At 42.5% G+C, this 15,049-nt stretch overlaps 1 non-coding gene across 1 annotated transcript; it reads left to right on the forward strand.

Moving 5' to 3' along the window:
- Positions 1-7,443: 7,443 nt before the first annotated feature.
- On the forward strand, positions 7,444-7,551 carry LOC112798458 (small nucleolar RNA R71). Its single transcript, XR_003200069.1, has one exon. It is a non-coding gene; the product is annotated as a small nucleolar RNA R71 (small nucleolar RNA).
- The last annotated feature ends 7,498 nt before the right edge of the window (positions 7,552-15,049 follow it).

Here is a 15,049-nt window from a genome sequence, read left to right on the forward strand (position 1 = left end):
TGAACACTGGAATTCTCATTAAAAATTTAGAATTTCTTATTTTATTTTTCTATATATTTTCGAAAAAATTAATAAAAATACAAAAAAATTCATAAAATCATAAAAACCAAAAATATTTTGTGTTTCTTGGTTGAGTCTTGAGTCAATTTTTAAGTTTGGTGTCAATTGCATGTTTTAAAAATTATTATGCATTTGTCAAAAATTCATGCATTCATAGTGTTCTTCATGATCTTCAAGTTGTTCTTGGTAAGTCTTCTTGTTTGATCTTGATGTTTTTTGTTTTGTGTCTTGTGTTGTTTTTCATGTGCATTCTTGCATTCATATTGTCCAAGCATTAAAGATTTCTAAGTTTGGTGTCTTGCATGTTTTCTTTATATTGAAAATTTTTCAAAAATATGTTCTTGATGTTCATCATGATCTTCAAAGTGTTCTTGGTATGCATCTTGACATTCATAGTGTTCTTGCATGCATCATGTGTTTTGATCCAAAATTTTCATGCATTAAGTATTTTTAGTGTTTTTCTCTCTCATAAAAAAATTTCAAAAATCAAAAAAAATATCTTATCTTTTAAAAATTCTTATCTTTTTAAAATCTTTTTCAAAAATCATATCTTTTCCATTTTTTATTATTTTCGAAAATGTCAAAAATCTTTTTCAAAATATTTTCAAAATCTTTTTCTTATTTTTATATCATATTTTCAAAAATCACATCATCAATTAATGTTTTGATTAAAAAATTTCAAGTTTGTTACTTTCTTGTTAAGAAAGATTCAAACTTTAAGTTCTAGAATCATATCTTGTGATTTCTTGTGAGTCAAGTCATTAATTGTGATTTTAAAATTCAAATCTTTTTCAAAACTAATTTCAATCATATCTTTTTAAAACCATATCTTTTAAAATCATATCTTTTCAAAAATATCTTTTCAATCTTATCTTTTCAAAATCATATCTTTTTAAAATCATATCTTTTTAATCATATCTTTTCATATAATATCTTTTTCAAACTTTAATTTCAAAAATCTTTTCTAACTTCTTATCTTTTCAAAATTAATTTTAAAATCTTTTTCAACTAACTAATTGATTTATTTGTTTGTTTTATCTTTTATTTTTTTCAAAACTACCTAACTAATTTTCTCTCTCTAATTTTCGAAAATTACCTTCCTCTTTTTCAAAATTCTTCTAATTAACTAATTATTTCAAATTTTAATTTTAATTTTATTTCATTTTAATTTTTGAAAATTACTATCCCTTTTTCAAAATTTATTTTTCGAATTTCTATCCCTCTCACCTCCTTCTATTTATTTTATTTATTTACTAACACTTCTCTTCATCCTAAAATTCGAACCCCCCTCTCTCTGAGTTCGAAGTTTCCTCTTCTCCTTCCTATTCTTCTTCTTTTCTACTCACGTAAAGGAACATCTATATCTGGACAAAGAGGATCCCTATTATTATTTTCTGTTCCCTTCTTTTTCATATGAGCAGGAGCAAGGACAAGAACATTCTTATTGAAGCAGATCCTGAACCTGAAAGGACTCTGAAGAGGAAGTCAAGAGAAACTAAAAATCAACAATTCAGAGAAACCTCAAAAAAAAAGAAAAAAAGAGAAAAGGGAAGACAAAAAGCTTCCACCTCCAAGTCATGGGAGATGGAGAGATTCATCTCAAGGGTCCATAGCTCAGTAGAAGAGCATTTGACTGCATATCAAGAAAACATGAGGAATTCCCTCATCAAGAAATCTCTGATATACCTCAGGGGATACATTTTCCTCCACATAATTATTAGGAGCACCAAAATCACTAGGGAGGAGCAACAAAGACAAGGAAGAGACATAGAAGAGCTCGAGGACATCAATGGTCCTTCAAGAAGGCGCCACTCTCACTAAGGTGGACTCATTCCTTGTTCTTAAATTTTTTTCTACTTTTCATTTTTTTATGTTATATGTTTATCTATGTTTGTGTCTTTATTATATGATCATTAATATTTAGTAACGATGTCTTAAGGCTATGAATAATTCCATGAATCCTTCACCTCTCTTAAATGAAAAATGTTTTTAATTCAAAAGAACAAGAAGTACATGAGTTTCGAATTCATCCTTGAATTTAGTTTAACTATATTGATGTGGTGACAATACTTTTTGTTTTCTGAATGAATGCTTGAACAATGCATATTTTTTATCTTGTTGTGTATGAATGTTAAAATTGTTGGCTCTTGAAAGAATGATGAACAAAGAGAAATGGTATTGACATTCTAAAAAATCATGAGATTGATTCTTGAAGCTAGAAAAAGCAGTGAAAAAGCATAAGCTTGAAAAAAAAGTGGCGAAAAAAATAGAAAGGAAAAGAAAAGCAAGCAGAAAAACCAATAGCCCTTAAAACCAAAAGGCAAGGGTAAAAAGGATCCAAGGCTTTGAGCATCAATGGATAGGAGGGCCCAAGGAAATAAAATCCAGGCCTAAGCGGCTAATTCAAGCTGTCCCTAACCATGTGCTTGTGGCATGAAGGTCCAAGTGAAAAGCTTGAGATTAAGTGGTTAAAGTCGTTATCCAAAGCAAAAAGAGTGTGCTTAAGAGCTCTGGACAGCTCTAACTGGGGACTCTAGCAAAGCTGAGTCACAATCTGAAAAGGTTCACCCAGTCATGTGTCTGTGGCATTTATGTATCCAGTGGTAATACTGGAAAACAAAGTGCTTAAGGCCACGGCCAAGACTCATAAAAGTAGCTGTGTTCAAGAATCAACATACTTAACTAGGAGAATCAATGAACACTATCTGAACTCTGAGTTCCTATAGAGGCCAATCATTCTGAACTTCAAAAGAAAAAAGTGATATGCCAAAACTTTTCAGAAGCAAAAAGCTACAAGTCCCGCTCATCTAATTAGAATTAGTATTCATTGATATTTTGAGATTTATAGTATATTCTCTTCTTTTTATCCTAATTAGTTTTCAGTTGCTTGGGGACAAGCAACAATTTCAGTTTGGTGTTGTGATGAGCGGATAATTTATACGCTTTTTGGCATTACTTTTAGGTAGTTTTTAGTATGATCTAGCTACTTTTAGGGATGTTTTCATTAGTTTTTATGTTAAATTCACATTTCTGGACTTTACTATGAGTTTTTGTGTTTTTCTGTGATTTCAGGTATTTTCTGGCTGAAATTGAGGGACCTGAGCAAAACTCTGATAAGAAGGCTAACAAAGGACTGCTGATGTTGTTGGAATCTGACCTCTCTGCACTCGAAATAGATTTTTTGGAGCTACAGAACTCCTAATGGTGCGCTCTCAATGGCATTGGAAATTAGACATCCAGAGCTTTCCAGCAATATATAATAGTCCATATTTTATTCGGGAATTGACGACGTAAACTGGCGCTCAACGCCAGTTACATGCTGCATTCTGGAGTCAAACGCCAGAAACACGTCACGAACCAAAGTTGAACGCCCAAAACAGGTTACAACTTGGCGTTCAACTCCAAGATAAGCCTCAGCTTGTGTAACATTCACGCTCAGCCCAAACATACACCAAGTGGACCCTAGAAGTGGATTTATGCATCAATTACCTACTTTTGTAAACCCTAGCAGCTAGTTTATTATAAATAGGACTTTTTACTAGTGTATTAGACATCTTGGAACATTTAGTTCTTAGACCTTAGGGGCTGGCCTCTCGGCTATGCCTGAACCTTCATCAATTATGTATTTTCAACGGTGGAGTTTCTACACACCATAGATTAAGGGTGTGGAGCTCTGTTGTACCTCAAGTTTTAATGCAACTACTACTATTTCCTATTCGATTCCATTTATTCCTATTCTAAGATATTCGTTGCACTTCAACATGATGAATGTGATGATCTGTGACACTCATCATCATTCTCACCTCTGAACGCGCGTGACTGACAACCATTTCCGTTCTACCTTAGACCGGGTGCATATCTCTTGGATTCCTTAATCAGAATCTTCGTGGTATAAGCTAGAATTGATGGCGGCATTCATGGGAATCCGGAAAGTCTAACCTTGTCTGTGGTATTCCGAGTAGGATTCCGGAATTGAATGACTGTGATGAGCTTCAAACTCTTGAAGGCTGGGCATTAGTGACAGACGCAAAAGAATTACTGGATTCTATTCCAACCTGATTGAGAACCAACAGATGATTAGCCGTGCTGTGCCAAAGCATTTGGACCATTTTCACTGAGAGAATGGGATGCAGCCATTGACAACGGTGATGCCCTACATACAGCTTGCCGTAGAAGGGAGTGATAAAATTGGATAAAAGCAGTAGGAAAGCAGAGATTCAGAAGGAACACAGCATCTCCATGCACCTATCTAAAATTCCCACCATTAATTTACATAAGTATTTCTATCCTTTATTATTTAATTAAGTATCTCTTTATATTTTCTGAAAATCACTACCAATTTAAATCCGCCTGACTGGGATTTACAAGATGACCATAGCTTGCTTCATTCCAACAATCTCCGTCGGATCAACCCTTACTCACGTAAGGTATTACTTGGACAACCCAGTGCACTTGCTGGTTAGTTGTGCGAAGTTGTGAATTAAATTTTAGACACCATGATATTGAGCACCAAGTTTTTGGAGCCATTATCGGGGAATTAATTCCATACAACAATAAAGAGTACGAATCACAATTTTGCCTATCAGGTTGGTAAAAACTTCCCAACCTCTTCTTCAGATCTCATGTCGGATCTCCGAATATTCACTCTTTTTGAGTTTGAAAGGGACCTCGGAGATCACCTTCTTCATGGCCACAACTTCATAGAAGTGGTCTTGATGCACCCTTGAGATGAATCTCTCCATCTCCCAGGACTCGGAGGTGGAAGCTTTTGCCTTCCCTTTCCTCTTTCTAGAGGTTTCTCTGACCTTAAATGCCATAAATGGTTATAGAAAAACAAAAAGCAATGCTTTTACCACACCAAACTTAGAAGGTTTGCTCGTCCTTGAGCAAAAGAAGAAAGAAGAGAGTAGAAGAAGAAGAAATAGAGGAGATGGAGGTGGCTTTGTTTTTCGGCCAAGGGGGAGAAGTAGTGTGTAGGTTGTGTGAAAATGAAGGAGTGAAGATGGGTTTATATAGGGGTGGAGAGAGGGGTAAGGTTCGGCCATTATGGGTGGGTTTGGGAGGGAAAGTGGTTTGAATTTGAATGATGAGGTAGGTGGGGATTTATGAAGGATGGATGTGAGTGGTGAAGAGAATGGTGGGATTTGATAGGTGAGGGGTTTTTGGGGAAGAGGTGTTGAGGTGATTGGTGAATGGGTGAAGAAGAGAGAGAGTGGTGGGGTAGGTGGGGATCCTGTGGGGTCCACAAATCCTGAGGTGTCAAGGATAATTCATCCCTACACCAAGTGGCGAGCAAAAATGCTCCTTCTGCCAATCCTGGCGTTAAACGCCGGGCTGGTGCCCATTTCTGGCGTTTAACGCCAGCTTCTTGCCCATTCCTGGCGTTAAACGCCAGTCTGGTGCCCCTTTCTGGCGTTAAACGCCCAGATTGGTACCAGACTGGGCGTTAAACGCCCATTTGTTGTCTTCACTGGCGTTTAAACGTCAGCAAGTTTTCCTCCAGGGTGTGCCATTTTTCTTTCTATTTTTTATTCTGTTTTTGCTTTTTTTCAATTGATTTTGTGACTTCCCATGATCATCAACCTATAGAAAACATAAAATAACAAAAGGAAAATAGATAAATATAACATTGGGTGCCTCCCAACAAGCGCTTCTTTAATGTCATTAGCTTGACAGTGGGCCCTCATGGAGCTTCATAGATACTTAGAGTAATGTTGGAACCTCCCAACACCAAACTTAGAGTTTGATTGTAGGGGTTCAACACCAAACTTAGAATTTGGTTGTGGCCTCCCAACACCAAACTTAGAGTTTGACTGTGGGGTCTCTGTTTGACTCTGTTTTGAGAGAAGCTCTTCATGCTTCCTCTATATGGTTACAGAGGGATATCCTTGAGCCTTAAACACAAGGGATTCTTCATTCACTTGAATGATCAATTCTCCTCTGTCAACATCAATCACAGCCTTTGCTGTGGCTAGGAAGGGTCTGCCAAGGATGATGGATTCATCCATGCACTTCCCAGTCTTTAGGACTATGAAATCAGCAGGGATGTAATGGTCTTTAATCTTTACCATAATATCCTCCACAAGTCCATAAGCTTGTTTTCTTGAATTGTCTGCCATCTCTAGTGAGATTCTTGCAGCTTGTACCTCAAAGATCCCTAGCTTTTCCATTACAGAGAGAGGAATGAGGTTTATGCTTGACCCTAGGTCACACAGAGCCTTCTTGAAGGTCATGGTGCCTACTGTACAAGGTATTGAGAACATCCCAGGGTCCTGTCTCTTTTGAGGTAATCTCTACCTAGTCAAGTCATCCAGTTCTTTGGTGAGCAAAAGGGGGTTCATCTTCCCAAGTCTCATTTCCAAATAACTTGTCATTTAGCTTTATGATTGCTCCAAGGTACTTAGCAACTTGCTCTTCAGTGACATCTTCGTCCTCTTCAGAGGAAGAATACTCATCAGAGCTCATGAATGGCAGAAGTAAATCCAATGGAATCTCTATGGTCTCAGTGTGAGCCTCAGATTCCCATGGTTCCTCATTAGGGAAATCATTGGAGGCCAGTGGATGTCCATTGAGGTCTTCCTCAGTGGCGTTCACTGCCTCTTTCTCCTCTCCAAATTCGGCCATGTTGATGGCCTTACACTCTCCTTTTGGATTCTCTTCTGTATTGCTTGGAAGAGTACTAAGAGGGAGTTCAGTAACTTTCTTACTCAGCTGACCCACTTGTGCCTCCAAATTTCTAATGGAAGATCTTGTTTCAGTCATGAAACTTTGAGTGGTTTTGATTAGATCAGAGACCATGGTTGCTAAGTCAGAGTGGCTCTGCTTAGAATTCTCTGTCTGTTGCTGAGAAGATGATGGAAAAGGCTTGCTATTGCTAAACATGTTTCTTCCACCATTATTGTTGTTGAAACCTTGTTGAGGTCTCTGTTGATCCTTCTATGAGAGATTTGGATGATTTCTCCATGAAGGATTATAGGTGTTTCCATAGGGTTCTCCCATGTAATTCACCTCTTCCATTAATGGGTTCTTAGGATCATAAGCTTCTTCTTCAGATGAAGCATCCTTAGTAATGCCTGGTGCAGCTTGCATTCCAGACAGACTTTGAGAAATCATATTGACTTGCTGAGTCAATATTTTGTTCTGAGCCAATATGGCATTCAGAGTATCAATCTCAATAACTCCTTTCTTTTGATTCGTCCCATTGTTCAGAGGATTCCTTTCAGAAGTGTACATGAATTGGTTATTTGCAACCATTTCAATGAGTTCTTGAGCTTCTGCAGGCGTCTTCTTTAGATGAAGAGATCCTCCAGCAGAGCTGTCCAATGACATCTTGGACAGTTCAGACAGACCATCATAGAAGATACCTATGATGCTCCATTCAGAAAGCATGTCAGAAGGACACTTTCTGATCAATTGTTTGTATCTTTCCCAAGCTTCATAGAGGGATTCACCTTCCTTCTGTCTGAAGGTTTGGACTTCCACTCTAAGCTTACTCAATTTTTGAGGTGGAAAGAACTTTGCCAAGAAGGCATTGACTAGCTTTTCCCAAGAGTTCAGGCTTTCTTAGGTTATGAGTCTAACCATATCCTAGCTCTGTCTCTTACAGCGAAAGGGAATAGCAAAGTCTGTAAACCTTAGGGTCAACCCCATTGGTCTTAACAGTGTCACAGATTTGCAAGAATTCAGCTAAAAACTGATGAGGATCGTCCAATGGAAGTCCATGGAACTTGCAATTCTTTTGCATTAGAGAAACTAATTGACGCTTAAGCTCAAAGTTGTTTGCTCCAATGGCAGGGATAGAGATGCTTCTCCCATAGAAGTCGGGAGTAGGTGCAGTAAAGTCACCCAGCACCTTCCTTGCATTGTTGGCACTGTTGTTGTTTTTGGCTGCCATATCTTCTTCTAGTTTGAAGATTTCTGTTAGGTCCTCTACAGAGAGTAGTGCTTTAGCTTCTCTTAGCTTTCACTTCAAGGTCCTTTAAGGTTCAGGGTCAGCCTCAACAAGAATGCTTTTGTCTTTGCTCCTGCTCATATGAAAGAGAAGAGAACAAGAAAATATAGAATTCTCTATGTCATAGTATAGAGATTCCATGAGATGTCAGAGGAAAAGAAGAATAGAAGGAGGAGGTAGAAGAAGAATTCGAACATCTCAAGAGAGGTGGAGTTCGAATTGTTGATAGTGGGGAATTGTTCATTCTCTCATTCCAATAAACACTCTTTCCCAAAACCCTTCACCACTCACATCCATCCACTCTTCCCCATTCACCCCACCTACCTTCAAAATTCAAAAATCTTTCCCACCCAAACCCACCCTAAATGGCCGAACCGACCCTCTCCCCCCTCCCTATATATACCCCTCCATTCTACTTCATTTTCACACAACACAACCCCCTCTTCTATACCTTGGCTGAAACCTACACTTCCCCTTCTCCTCCATATTTTCTTTTTCTTCTTCTTTTCTTTCTTGTCTTGCTCGAGGGTGAGAAATATCTTAAGTTTGGTGTGGTAAAAGCATAAGCTTTTTGTTTTTCCATAACCATTGATGGCACCCAAGGCCGAAGAATCCTCTAGAAAAGGAAAAGGGAAGACAAAAGCTTCCACCTCCGAGTCATGGGAGATGGAAAGATTCATCTCCAAAGCCCATCAAGACCACTTCAATGATATTGTGGCCAAGAAGAAGGTGATCCCTGAGGTCCCTTTCAAGCTCAAGAAAAATGAGTATCCAGAGATCCTACATGAGATCCAAAGAAGAGGTTGGGAAGTTCTAACCAACCACATTCAACAAGTCGGAATCTTAATGGTTCAAGAGTTCTATGCCAATGCATGGATCACTAGGAACCATGATCAAAGTGTGAACCCGAGTCCAAAGAATTATCTCACAATGGTTCGAGGGAAATACTTAGATTTTAGTCCGGAAAATGTGAGGTTGGCATTCAACTTGCCCATGATGCAAGAAGATGCATGCCCCTACACTAGAAGGGTCAAATTTAATCAAAGGTTGGACCAAGTCCTTATGGACATATGTGTGGAAGGAGCTCAATAGAAAAGAGACTCCAAAGGCAAGCCGGTTCAACTAAGAAGACTGGACCTCAAGCCTGTGGCTAGAGGATGGTTGAAGTTCATTCAACGCTCCATCATCCCTACTAGCAACCGATCTGAAGTTACTGTGGATCGGGCCATCATGATTCATAGCATCATGATTGGAGAGGAAGTAGAAGTTCATGAAGTCATCTCCCATGAATTCAACAAAATAGCCGATAAGTCCTCTACTTTGGCAAGGCTAGCTTTTCCTCATCTTATTTGCCATCTATGTTACTCAACTGGAGTTATCATAGAAGGAGACATCCTTATTGAGGAGGACAAGCCCATCACTAAGAAAAGAATGGAGCAAACAAGAGAGCCCACTCATGGAACCTGTTCATACCCTGACCGAGTTCCCCAAACTCGGAAAGTTCATAGAAGGTCCGACCTCGTCCCAAGGCCCACGCCTGAGGTCGGACCTCGGACAAATAAGCTAAGAAGGCCCATCAGAAGGAACGAAGCCCAAAACCTAAAGGCCGAAAAGGCCTAAAGAAAGGCGGTTCCACAAAGATAGGGATAAAACTCCCAAAAGATAAGATAAGATAAGAATATCTTATCCAGGGAAGATCACGACCAACTACTATAAATACACTGGAGCACCCAGGTATAACTCCTACTCTAATTCTACTCAATATCTGCTTGGACCCATGCTAACTTAAGCATCGGAGTGTCATTGCAGGTACAACCACCAACCACTCCACATATCAAGCTCGGGTCCCTGACCCCCACCTCGGGCCTCACCAAGACGTCCGAGCTACTCGTTTCAGGTAACCCCCGGAACATTGGCGCCGTTGCCGGGGACCTGGAAGTCATCCCTCTACCATGGCGGACGACCCCTCCAACAATGACCGCGCGGCATCAGAACAAGAGGAGGAAGTTGACACCGGAGAACGACCGGACAGCCCTCTATCACCACGCACTCCAGGAGGAAACAAACAGAATCGCCCAAAGACGTCACTCCAAACAAAGATCCACGAAATCCCGAAAAAGAAAAGAGCTCGGAAATTCTAGAAGCAGTCCGGGCACAACAAAACCGACTAAAACAACTCGAAGAGGACATAAAGAAGCAAAAAGAAACTGAACAAGATCTGAGAAGGGAAGCTCGCAAGCGCAGAGAATTAGAAGAAAAACTGCGGAAAATAGAGGCCAACCTGAAAGATCGGTCAGACCGCGGCCCCACCCCCGAAGGCAACCATGATCCCTTCACGCAAGAGATCATGAAGGAGAAGGTACCGCGAAACTTTAAACCACCCGATATGGATCTCTACGATGGCACCACCGACCCAAGTCACCACCTCAGCAACTTCAGAAGCAGAATGTACCTAGTCGACGCCTCCGACGCGATTCGGTGCAAAGCCTTCCCCACCACTCTCACCAAATCAGCCATGAAGTGGTTCGACAACCTGCCACCTAGATCAATCACCAGCTTCGAAGACCTAACCAAAAAATTCCTAACAAGATTCGCCATTCAAAAGGACAAGGCAAAACATGCCCCCAGTCTACTCGGGATCAAACAAGGTAACCAAGAAACTCTCCGAGAGTACATGGAGCGATTCAACAAAGCCTGCCTGGACATACAACACTTGCCCACTGAAGCAGCCATCATGGGACTAGCAAACGGCCTAAAAGAGGGACCGTTTAGCCAATCCCTATCCAAACGATACCCGACCTCCCTATACGAGGTGCAGGAACGGGCAGAAAAATATATCAACATGGAGGAAACCTCCCAGCTAAGAGACTCTTCTAGGAAGGAATCAACCTACCCGTTCCGAGATCGAGATCGGGAACAGAAGAAGAAAGAAGAATCCAACTCGGACAAGCCACGGAAGTATCATAGCTACACTCCCCTCCGAGTTTCCCTGGTAGACGTCTACAGAGAAGTATGCCACACCGAAAAAATCCCACCGCCCCGACCTCTAAAAAACAAGAGAGCAGGGAGAGATCGGTCCGAATACTGTGAATACCACAAGCTCTACGGTCATTCTACTAACGACTGCCACGACCTAAAAAATGTTATAGAAAAGCTAGCCAGAGAAGGAAAACTCGACAGATACATAGCAGAGAAGGGAGAAGAGACCAAAAAGAGAAGGAGGGGAGATAACGAAGATCGGGCTGAGCAAACCCCGCGAACCCCTGAAAGGCACGTTCACATGATAAATAGAGGTTTTGCAGGCGGAGGAACATCCAGATCCTCGCGAAAAAGACACCTCAAAGACGTCTATCATGTCCGAGAAGACAGCCCCCTGCCCGAATTACCTACTATCTCGTTTACCCGAGAAGATGCTCAAGGGGTAATACCCGGGCACGACGATCCAATGGTAATCACCATCATCCTAGCAAACGCCAACCTACATCGAACCCTGGTTGACCAGGGAAGCTCAGCAGATATCCTGTTCAAAACAGCCTTCGACAAACTCGGACTTGAAGAAAAAGAGCTAAAAGCCTATCCCACCGACTTATTTGGACTAGGGGACACCCCGATCCATCCCTTAGGATACATCTCGCTACATACTACCTTTGGAAGAGGCGAACAGTCTAGAACATTAAGCATCGACTACATTATAGTCGACGTCACTTCAGCATACAATGCCCTCATTGGGCGACCAACCCTAAACAGACTAGCAGCTATAGTCTCAACCCCACACCTCTGTATGAAGTTCCCTACCACAAAGGGAATCGCTACCCTAAAAGGCGACCAAAAACTAGCACGGCGATGCTACAACGAAAGCCTGAGCCTAAAAGGGAAAGAGGTCAATACAATAGAACTCGGACGAGTTCAAACCCGAGAAGACCTCCGGCCACAACCAGAGGGAGAAACCGAAAAAATCCAAATCGGGAACACACCTGAAAAAATAACAAACGTAGGAGCGAACCTCGAAGCAGGCCTAAAAGAGGAACTCATAACCCTCTTAAAAGAGAATTCCGACCTCTTCGCCTGGAAAGCCTCCGACATGCCAGGCATAAGCCCCGACCTGATGTGCCATAAGCTATCAGTATACCCGGGGTCCAGACCTGTCCAACAAAGACGCCGGAAACTCGGGCCTGAGCGCGTGCAAGCAATAGAAGAACAAGTACAAGCATTACTAGATGCAGGGTTCATTCGAGAAGTAAAATACCCCCTATGGCTCGCAAACGTGGTCCTGGTAAAAAAGCCCAACGGAAAATGGAGGATGTGCGTCGATTACACGGATCTCAACAAAGCCTGCCCCAAGGACCCATATCCACTACCAAACATCGACGCCTTAGTAGACGCAGCCTCAGGCTATAGATATCTCTCCTTCATGGACGCATACTCGGGATACAATCAAATCCCGATGTACGGACCCGACCAAGAAAAGACCTCGTTCATAACCCCAAGGGCAAACTACTGCTACGTAGTAATGCCCTTCGGGCTGAAGAACGCAGGGGCAACCTACCAGAGGCTAATGAACAAAGTGTTCTCAGAGCACATCGGACTACAACTAGAGGTGTACGTCGACGACATGCTGGTAAAGACACAAGAAGACGGAAACTTGCTGACCGACCTCACCAGTGTCTTCGGCACCCTCAGAAAACACAACATGAGACTCAACCCGACAAAGTGCACCTTCGCCGCAGAAGCCGGAAAATTCTTAGGCTTCATGTTGACTCAAAGGGGCATCGAAGCAAACCCAGACAAATGCCAAGCGATACTTAATATGAAAAGCCCGACCTGTGTCAAAGAAGTACAACAGCTGAATGGAAGGCTGGCCGCCCTATCAAGATTTTTGGCAGGATCAGCGATAAAATCACTACCTCTCTACTCACTCCTAAAGAAAGGGAAACCCTTCTCATGGACCCCGGAGTGCGAAAAAGCCTTTCAAGAATTCAAGGAATTCCTCGGGCAGCCACCAATCCTAACCCGACCTTTAAAAGGGGAAGAGCTCGTATTATACCTCTCGGTCGGACATCGGGCAGTCGCTTCAGCATTAATACAGGAAAATGACCAAGGACAACACCCCGTATACTTTGTGAGCAAGGCACTGCAAGGGGCCGAATTAAACTATCAGAAAATAGAAAAATTCGCCTACGCCCTAATATTCACAGCTCGGAGGCTCCGTCCCTACTTTCAAGCCCACACGATCAAAGTCCGGACAAACCAACCCATGAGACACATCCTGCAAAAAACAGACCTGGCAGGACGAATACTGCAATGGGCGGTGGAACTGTCCGAGTTCGACCTCCACTATGAAGCCCGGACTGCCATAAAATCTCAGTACCTAGCCGACTTCATCGCAGAATATACTGAGACCCCTGGAACCCCACTCTCGTGGAATCTGTATGTCGACGGGTCCTCAAACAAAACAGGAAGCGGAGCCGGGGTTATACTCGAAAGCGACCAAGGAACACGGATAGAACTATCCCTAAAATTCGAGTTCCAGGCCTCGAACAACCAAGCCGAATACGAGGCCCTACTAGTAGGTCTAAAGCTAGCCGAAGAGGTCGGAGCCCAGAGAATCACGATCTTCAGTGACTCCCAGGTCGTCACATCTCAAGTAAATGGAAGCTACCAGGCCAAAGACCCAACTATGAAAAAATACCTGGATCAAACACAGGCACAATTACGCCACTTTTCAGAAATACAAATCCAGCACATACCTCGGGAACAAAATGCCCGGGCAGACGCCCTCTCAAAGCTCGCCAGCACCAAGCCCGGAGGCAACAACAGAAGTCTCCTCCAGGAAACTTTACAATCCCCCTCCGTGCTAAGAGAGGAAGAAACGCTGAATATATCCAACCAACAGCAAGGATGGATGACCCCCATACTCAGCTACCTGAAGTCGGGAACTCTTCCCGCCGAAAGAAAGGGAGCTAAAAGACTCACGAAAGAGGCCCAAAATTATACACTAATTCACGGCGTATTATACAGAAGAGGATTCACAAATCCCCTCCTTCGGTGCGTCCCGACCTCAGAAACAAAGAACGTCCTCGAAGAAGTCCACGGAGGCATGTGTGGAAACCATCTCGGAGCTCGGGCATTATCTAAAAAGGTAGTCCGAGCCGGCTTCTACTGGCCGACCTTGCAGAAAGACGCAACGGAATTCGTGAAAATATGCCCCCCCTGCCAAAAACACGCCAATTTCCACAAGGCACCACCAGAAGACCTTATCAGCATCACCGCACCATGGCCCTTCGCAAAATGGGGACTTGACCTACTTGGCCCGTTCCCACAAGGACCGGGGCAAGTCAAATACCTCATAGTAGGGGTCGACTACTTTACAAAGTGGATCGAAGCCAAGCCCTTAGCCACCATTACGGCTCAGAAAAGCCGCAAATTCCTATACAAAAACATTGTCACAAGGTTCGGAGTCCCCTACTCCATCACAACAGACAATGGAACACAGTTCACGGACACAAGTTTTCAGAACTTGGTGGCCGAACTAAAAATCAAACAGCAATTCACATCGGTCGAGCACCCACAAGCCAATGGACAAGCAGAGGCTGCAAATAAAGTCATCTTGGCTGGGTTAAAACGAAGACTCCAAGAGGCCAAAGGGGCATGGGCCGAAGAACTCCCCCAGGTACTATGGGCATATCGGACAACCCCGCACTCTACAACGGGAGAATCCCCATTTCGACTAGCTTACGGGATGGAGGCAATGATTCCTATCGAAATAGATGAAGGGTCGCCCAGAGTCATCTTCTACAACGAAGGAGGCAACCCACAGGCACAAAGGGAAGAACTCGACCTCCTCCCCGAGGTCCGAGAAAGAGCCCGAATCCGAGAAGAAGCCTTAAAACGGCGAACGGCCCTCAGATACAATCAAAAGGTAATAAAGCGAAGTTTCTCCATTCACGACCTGATTCTAATCCGAAATGACATCGGAACATACAAGTCGGGAGAAGGAAAGCTAGCCGCAAATTGGAAAGGGCCCTACAAGGTAACAGA

This window comes from Arachis hypogaea, chromosome 4 (assembly GCF_003086295.3).
Source record: "Arachis hypogaea cultivar Tifrunner chromosome 4, arahy.Tifrunner.gnm2.J5K5, whole genome shotgun sequence".
Taxonomy (NCBI): domain Eukaryota; kingdom Viridiplantae; phylum Streptophyta; class Magnoliopsida; order Fabales; family Fabaceae; genus Arachis; species Arachis hypogaea.